The 8,018-nt window shown below is 35.9% G+C and overlaps 1 pseudogene across 1 annotated transcript; it reads left to right on the top strand.

Annotated features, from left to right (window-relative positions):
• Positions 1-491: 491 nt before the first annotated feature.
• Positions 492-1,212, top strand: LOC309815881 (S-adenosylmethionine decarboxylase proenzyme-like; annotated as a pseudogene). The gene has a single exon. The product of its transcript is annotated as an S-adenosylmethionine decarboxylase proenzyme-like (transcript).
• The last annotated feature ends 6,806 nt before the right edge of the window (positions 1,213-8,018 follow it).

The raw sequence follows: 8,018 nt of genomic DNA, 5'->3' as shown, positions 1-8,018 counted from the left end.
AATGTTAGTAGCATTTAACTTTTTGAATTTACCGTTTGGTGTCTGGACCTTTGCCTTGTAATCATACAAAAAAGAGATGTTTCAGTGTGTCAGAGTTGATCTCTTAAATATGCAGATAGGAATTTTTTTAAATTTATTCATTTATTTTATTTTTTTGGCTGCGTTGGGTCTTCATTGCTGCACATTTTTTTCCAAGGGACCAAGAAGCTGCTGGAGGTTTGGCTCTCCAGGCAGCAACCCGACGCAAACCAAGGATCTGGCGATCTTGGCACCATCCCAAAATCCGAGTGGGACATACTTTTGAAGAAAGTGCAATGTTCAATCATAAGTGTGACAAAAACTGACAAGCAGGAAGCTTATGTACTCAGTGAGAGTAGCATATTTGTCTTCAAGAGACGTTTCATGTTGAAGACATGTGGTACCACTCACTTGCTGAAAGCACTGATTCCCTTGTTGAAACTTGCTAGGGATTACAGTGGGTTTGACTCAATTCAAAACTTCTTTTATTCTGGTAAGAATTTCATGAAGCATTCTCACCAAGTGTACCCACACCGGAATTTCCAGGAAGAAATAGAGTTTCTTAATGCAATTTTCCCAAATGGGACAGCATATTGTATGGGACGCATGAATTCTGATAGTTGGTACTTGTATACTTTGGATTTCCCAGAGAGTCGGGTAATCAATCAGCCAGATCAAACCCTCGAAATTCTGATGAGTGAGCTTGACCCAGCAGTTATAGACCAGTTCTACATGAAAGATGGTGTTACTGCAAAGGATGTCACTCGTGAGAGTGGAACTCATGACCTGATACCAAGTTCTGTCATTGATACCACACTGTTCAATCCTTGTGGGTATTTGATGAGTGGAATGAAATCTGATGGAACTTATTGGACTATTTATTCACATCACTCCAGAACCAGAATTTTCTTATGTTAGCTTTGAAACAAACCTAAGTCAGACCTCCTATGATGACCTGATCAGGAAAGTTGTGGAAGTCTTCAAGCCAGGAAAATTTGTGACCACCCTGTTTGAAAATCAGAGTTCTAAATGTCGCACAGTGCTTTCTTTGCCCCAGAAGACTGAAGGTTTTAAGCGTCTTGATCGCCAGAGTGCTATGTTGAATGATTACAATTTTGTTTTTACCAGTTTTGCTAAGCAGCAGCAACAACAGCAGAGTTGATTAAGAAAAATGAAGAAAAAACACAAAAAGAGAACACACATAGAAGAAAGTAGTGGCTGCTTTTTAGATATTGATACCAAGGGCCATGTTTTCCATAACCACCACCTTGTAGCTGCAGAAAACCCTAGATGTAATGATAGTGTAATCATTTTGAATTTTACGTATTATTATATCAAGGAGTTAGATATCTTGAATGAATGCTCTCTTCTGTGTTTAGGTATCCTATGACACTCTTGCTGTGAAATTGAAGTGCATGTAGAAAAAACCTTTTGCTATATGAAACTTTACAACACTTGTGAAACAGTTCAATTTGGTTTATGCACAGTGTAATATTTCTCCAGGTATCGTCCAAAATTCCCCACAGACAAGGCTTTCGTCCTCATTAGGTGTTGGTCTTAGCCTAACCATCTGGGACTGTTATATTAAATTGCTACCAGGATTTTACATCCAGTTACCTCCACTTTCTAGAACATATTCTGTACTAATGTTATTGAAACCAATTTCTCCTTCATACAAATGTTTTTGCAGCACCAATCAAAGTTCTTCTTCCACGAGTCGAGTCCTCTAAGAAAATGACTGCAGTTATCCATTTTGTATATTATTATCTCACTGCTTCCTATAGTTGTATGACTTTAATTGATTTGTTCCTCACCATGGTGTCTCCCCTCTCAACCACACCCCCTTCTTAAAGCAATACACTCTTACACTGTGGGTTTATACTAATCTTATACCCCAGAGGGGGAATGGGGGGATGGACCCTGGGATTAATTTTCTTTTAAGGTCAAGGGAATTTGGCGTTTTTCATTACCATGATCTCTTTTGGAATAAGCTGTTGTTGATTAGCAAAGAAGGTGTAGGTTGATACTAGGGAATATTGACAGAACTGTATGGAAACCGTATGCCATTCTGTGCCCCCCATTAAATGAGATTAGCTTCTCATGAGTGCCATGCCTTTATTAACTTGCTAAGTAGTAGTATAAAAGAATTATCACTAAATTTGTTAGCAAGGAGATTTAAGATGAAGGTTATATTGGATTCAACAAGTCAAGTCACCTCAGATGATTCACCTTAACTTTTACTTTCATAACCATTTCCACTAATTTCTATTAATGATATAAACTTTGGTTCAAAGCAGAATTGAAGTCTTGGCCATCTTGTGACTTAAAAATTTCTGTGACTTTGTGATGCATGTGATAGTGTTCTGACGGTTCCTCTTACTGGTATTTCTTTCACCTTGGAGTAGCATCAAGTGATGAACGAGAACTGTTCAGGTTATTCAGACATACACAGTGAAGCAGAGTGCTATCCGTAAAACATAACATACAAAATTCCAAAATGGTCAATGGGAAATGACTAGAAATACAGGCTTAGAAGAGTTGGCATCTTTTAGCTGTATTTGCCAACATGGATATTTAAGCAGCTGAGAAAAGAGCAAAGTTGACTCAATTTTGTATTTCTTCTTGTCCTCAAACAATTTTTGATTCTTTCTGGATTGATGCAGTGATGTTTTTGTTCCTTCTGTATTTATAAATGAAACTTTTTTTTTTAGTGTTTCTAAACATAAAATCTACTTGGTTTGAAATCAAGTGGTTGGAACACTTTTAACTTTTATTTTAAACATGTTGTTGATTCAAAGCTTTATTGAAGAAGCTTTCAATCAATGGATGGGTCCAATTCTGTAATTAGCACACAGTTTTATTGCTAATGTTTTGATGCTATTATGAAGACCAGTGCTCAAAGTGGATTTTGTTCTTGAACAGTGTCCCAGTAGATTTGATGAACATTTATTGGCTTGAGGTCTGATTTTTTTTCACCCCTAACAGATTTAAATTTCTATTTAATGTTGAAAAACTGTGCAAATTTGTATGGAACAAAGCCTAGAAAAATGAAAACTATAGATTGAATACCAGAAAAAGGAGGATGATCAAATCTTTAGAAACTTTTTTTTAATTTATTTTATTTTTTTGCCCACTTTATTGAGATATAATTGACATAGAGCACTGTATAAGCTTAAGATGTAAGCATAGTGATTTGATTTACATGCATCATGAAATGATTATCGTAATTAGTTTAGTAACTATCCATCATCTCATGAAAGTAGAAAATTAAAGAAACGGAAAAAAAAGTTTCCTTGCAATGAAAACTCAGGATTTATTCTCTTAACAGCTTTCATATATAACATATGGCAGTGTTAATTATATTTATGATGTTGTACATTACATCCCTAGTACTTATATTATAACTGGAAGTTTGTACCTTTTGATTGCCCTCATCCAGTTCCCCCGCCACCCACTCCACCAGCCAACCCCTACCCTCACCTTTGGTAACCACGCATCTGATTTCTTTTACTATGACTTTGTTTGTTTTTGCAATATAATTGCCAAATGTAATTGATCATTACTGATGGAGAAGGCACAGAGTTAAATCTGCATAACAACCATACCTGCCTTTGTTTACTGTGCTTTGCCTAATAACTTCGCATAACTGGCTCCCTCACTCCCAAGTCTTCTTTTGTCTTTAGCTGGAGATGGTATTTAAGGTGGTGGCCTGAGCCATTTCAGGGAATTACCCAGTTTTCCTGGGTATATCTCCCATATGTGTAGGAGGTATGCATGTTATTAAACATATGTTTGGTTTTCTCTTGTTCTTCTGTCTTTTTTTTTACAGGGGTGGTCTCAGCCAAGAACCTAGAAGGGTAGAGGGAAAATTATTTTTTTCTCCCCTATAAAAGCATTACTGGTTAGATGTGGAGGAAAAGGAGAATTAATCAAAGCACTTTGGTTTGAATATTAGATGAATATTCAATATATATATAGTTTGATGGTGTAAGGAAAGAGTATCAGGATGGTGGTGAGGGATAGAGTAGACATTGAAAGTTCTTTCCTGGAAATATTTCATTTGATATACCTGTTAGATATCCAAGTGCGGTTGTCCAAAAGCAAGTTAGATATGTGAGTGTGGAACTTATGGTAGCGATTGTAATTACAGATATTATTATGGAGATAATCTTCAGATAAATAAATAACATATGATGGATTCAATTAGAGAGCTTGTTTTAAGAAAGTCTTAGGAAGAGATAGAAATCAAGGATAGAGCCCTGGTAGACTACCATATTTTGAGTTCAGTAGGGGAAGATGATTGACAAGGACATTTATCAATATTATGGACTGGAATGCTATATTAATTTTACAGTGATTTCATAAATCACCAAGATCAACCATCACATTCTGAAGATATTCCAGAGGACTTGGTCTTCCTGAGTCCTGTTAGCTTCTTTAACGTTCAAAGGTTTTTGTGACAACAAAGGAACATTCATGATTATTTATGCACTGCTTAGTGTTCAACATATTAATCTCACAAAACTAGTAAAAATTTAAGATTTCTTTAAACATTAAATAAATGATTTTCTTCTAAATATTGAAATGCTTTTTTACTTGTAGTACAAGACAAATGCAAAAACTTCATGTTTTCCCAAATATTAAAAAAGTTTATAATTTTATTTAATTTCTTCTGAAAACTGAACTGAAATTACAAGTCTAATGTACTGATGGCCTAAATAGTTCAAATATCTTAAAAATCTGTTAAAACATATGCACTTATTGCAATGATTACAAACCATATTACTGTATTCTTCCTGAAAGCTATAACAATAGAAAAGGTTATTATAATTTCAAACTGGCTACTTTTTATTATCATCATCATATCATAAAATAGTGATCATCATTTTTTACTCTTTTTGATATCTGTGTGTCTTACAGTTTTGGTAAGCTTTATAGGCGACAAGAATAAAGAATAAAAGAGTTGTAATCATTCCTTTCCCAAAGGAAAACTGGACTATATTTGTCCTTAAAGAAAATGTTGAGACAGATATCAATAAAATGATTTTCTCCTTCTAAATTTAGGATTCAGTCTCAGTAATATAATGGGCTAAATGTCTGTATTGTCCCATTGACATCGACTAACATCTAGAATACAAATTTTAAAAATCTTTTCATGAATTAATGAGCTAGCGGGAATGAAAGTAATTCTCAGATTAAAAGATTAAGCGAAGGTGGGAACATAGTCAGATAAGCAGAGCCTTGTGTCAGGTTTCTCAGTCTAAAGACGTTTGCTAAACAATGTGACTTTGAGTTTGGTTTGCACAGTCTCAGAGTACATAGGAAGCAAGAGGGCCCACACAAGTTGGATGATGTATAAAGAGTCTTGATCCATGAAGCTGGGAATAGAAAGTCTACAAAATTAGTACAAAAAGGAAAACAAAAATAAAACCATTCTACCACAAACAGAAATACAAGAATAATCTGTTATTTCCAGTCTATTTATTAAGAGGAGGAAGAGGATGGGGGGGAAGTCTCTGATAAGTTGGAACTAGTGAGTCTCAGCCAGTTTTTTGGACCAAATATATACCATGTGGTGCTCTAAAAACACTCATGGGAAGAAATTAGTTTAAATGACCCAGCATTGGTATTCTCTGTCTCCTAGAAGAAGAAATGCAGTTCTCTGCAGGAAACCAATTTTGTCCCATACCTCAAAGATTTTTCATAAATAGAGTTTTATGGAAAAATGATCATCTTGTACTAAAAAAATAAAGAAACAAAAAAGTAAGCAAACAGAAAAAGGGGAACACAGAGAACGAACAGTGTATGGTGTTCTTTTCCTTATTTAGAGGTTCTGATTCTTCTTACCTTCCTAGGTAAGGAGGTTGATATGAGTCATAGCCACAGACTACAATTAATTATAGCCTTTTCCCAACCTTTCTACAAATGTAGGGGAGGAAGTTTCAGGATGAGAAATTCCAGACAAACCCTTGATTTCAAGAAGTGGCCAAAACTCCATTCTCCCCTGTCTATGAGGTCCTTTAAATCCCCGATCTCCCTTCTAGAGATCAGATCACAGCCCCTTCTGCCTAATTCTGGTCTAAAGCTCAGCAAGATCATACATTAACCATTTTTCCTCTTTGCTTTTCTATCCTTTTATCATTGAAAAATGTGTTCATCTTTTTACTTTTTTTCTTTTACTCTTTGTTATGGATTGAAGATTTGCCTCTCCTCAAAATCCATATGTTGAAGGCATAATACCCAATGTAATGATATTTAGAAATGATGCCTTTGGGAAGTAATTAGGGTTAGATTAGGTCATAAGGATGGGCCCTCATGATGGGATTAGTGGCCTTATACAAAGAGGAAGAGAGAGAGAACTCTCCCTTTCCAAGTGAGAACACCAAAGAAAGGCCATGGTGAGGAGGTGAGGACATAGAGAGAAGTTGGCCACCTACAAGCCAGGAAGAGATTTCTCACCAGGAACTGAATCAGCTAACAGCTTGATCTTAGACTTCCCAGCATCCAGAACTGTGAGAAATAAATTTCTGTTGCTTAAGTCATCCAGTTTATGGTATTTTGATATGGCAGCCTGAGATGACTAAGACATATATTATTACACATTTGCTGGGTGTTTATAGTAAAGGAAGTATCCTCATCACCTATTGTCTTAATGAATAACTTTTCCTTGTTAATTTAGTGATAAATGAGCAAAAACAAGAACAATAAAACCAAGTCCTGGCTAAGGTACAGAAAGAATGTGAGTACTCTCCTACTAGGACTATAAATTGAAATTTCCTCTGTGAAAAGCATATTGGCAGTGTGCTCAAAACAATTTCACTTGCTAATCCCATCTCTCAGACTATATCCTAAGGCTAGAGTCAGAGATGTAAATGATTCACTTCCTGCTCATGATCCAGGCAGATTCCCTTATATGTTGTTAAAACAAACTCTTGGCCAGCATCTAAAAACATAAGACCAGCAGCATAAAATCCCCTCTAGCCAGCAGTAGCATGGCACATAGCTATGTTATTATTTACTATCCAATATTGGATAAGTTACTACAGAATTAACTTATCCCTATATGGATATTTACTCACTGATTCAATAAACATATGTGAAATCTGGCTGTGTGCCAAGTTTATATCTCTAGTCCAGACCACTTCTCTCATAGCCAGACTTGTGTAACTTTGGCCTACTAGACATTTCAATTTGAAAGTCTAATAAACATCTCAACTTAATATGCCCTGAACTGATCCCTTCTCTCCCCACAACTTCAAGTTGCTCAGGCTAAAATGCTAGGTCATCTTTCATCCCCAGCATTATTTCACACTTGACATTCAATACTTAGACAAGTACTGTCAGCTCCACCCTCACTATTTAACCACCTCTGCTGCTACCAGACTTTTAGATGCTCCCAGTATATCTCACCTGGATTAGTGCAAAAGCCTAACTGACTTCCTTATACATGCTTGGCACCTGCAGTTTATTTTCAGCACAGTCCACAGAGTGATAATTTTAAAACAAATCAGGAGAGGTTACTTCTTATGTCAAAACCCTCCAAAAAGCTCCCCATCCTCCTCAGCACAAAAGCCACTGTACTTTCAGAGGCATGAGTCCTACATGATTGGGCTCAACACCACTTCTGCCCTTATCTTCCAAAACTTTCCCCTGTGCCTTTTATGTTCAAAGCTATACTTGCTTCCTTGATATTCTTTGACTATATTAAACACAGACCTGCCTTAGGGCCTTTTATTCTTACTTCCCCTCTAGCCAGAATCCTCTTCTTGATATCCACAAGACTTATTCCTTCACATCTTCTAGTTTCTGCTCAAATATTATCTTTTCTGTAAGATCTTTCTTTTCCACCCTATATATAATTGCACACACTGCCAGCTCTCCTTTTCTCCTTGTGGTTCTTTATATTTTTTTCATAATTTATATACCTAATATATACTGTATATTTTCTTATGTAATTGCTTATTGATTAGGTTTTTTTCTGCTTCTACTGACTAAACAGA

The sequence above is a fragment of the Mesoplodon mirus genome, assembly GCF_964341445.2.
Source record: "Mesoplodon mirus genome assembly, chromosome: 14".
Classification (NCBI taxonomy): Eukaryota; Metazoa; Chordata; class Mammalia; order Artiodactyla; family Ziphiidae; genus Mesoplodon; species Mesoplodon mirus.
The sequence above is the reverse complement of the archived record's forward strand: the minus strand, read 5'-3'. Positions and strand labels throughout refer to the sequence as shown.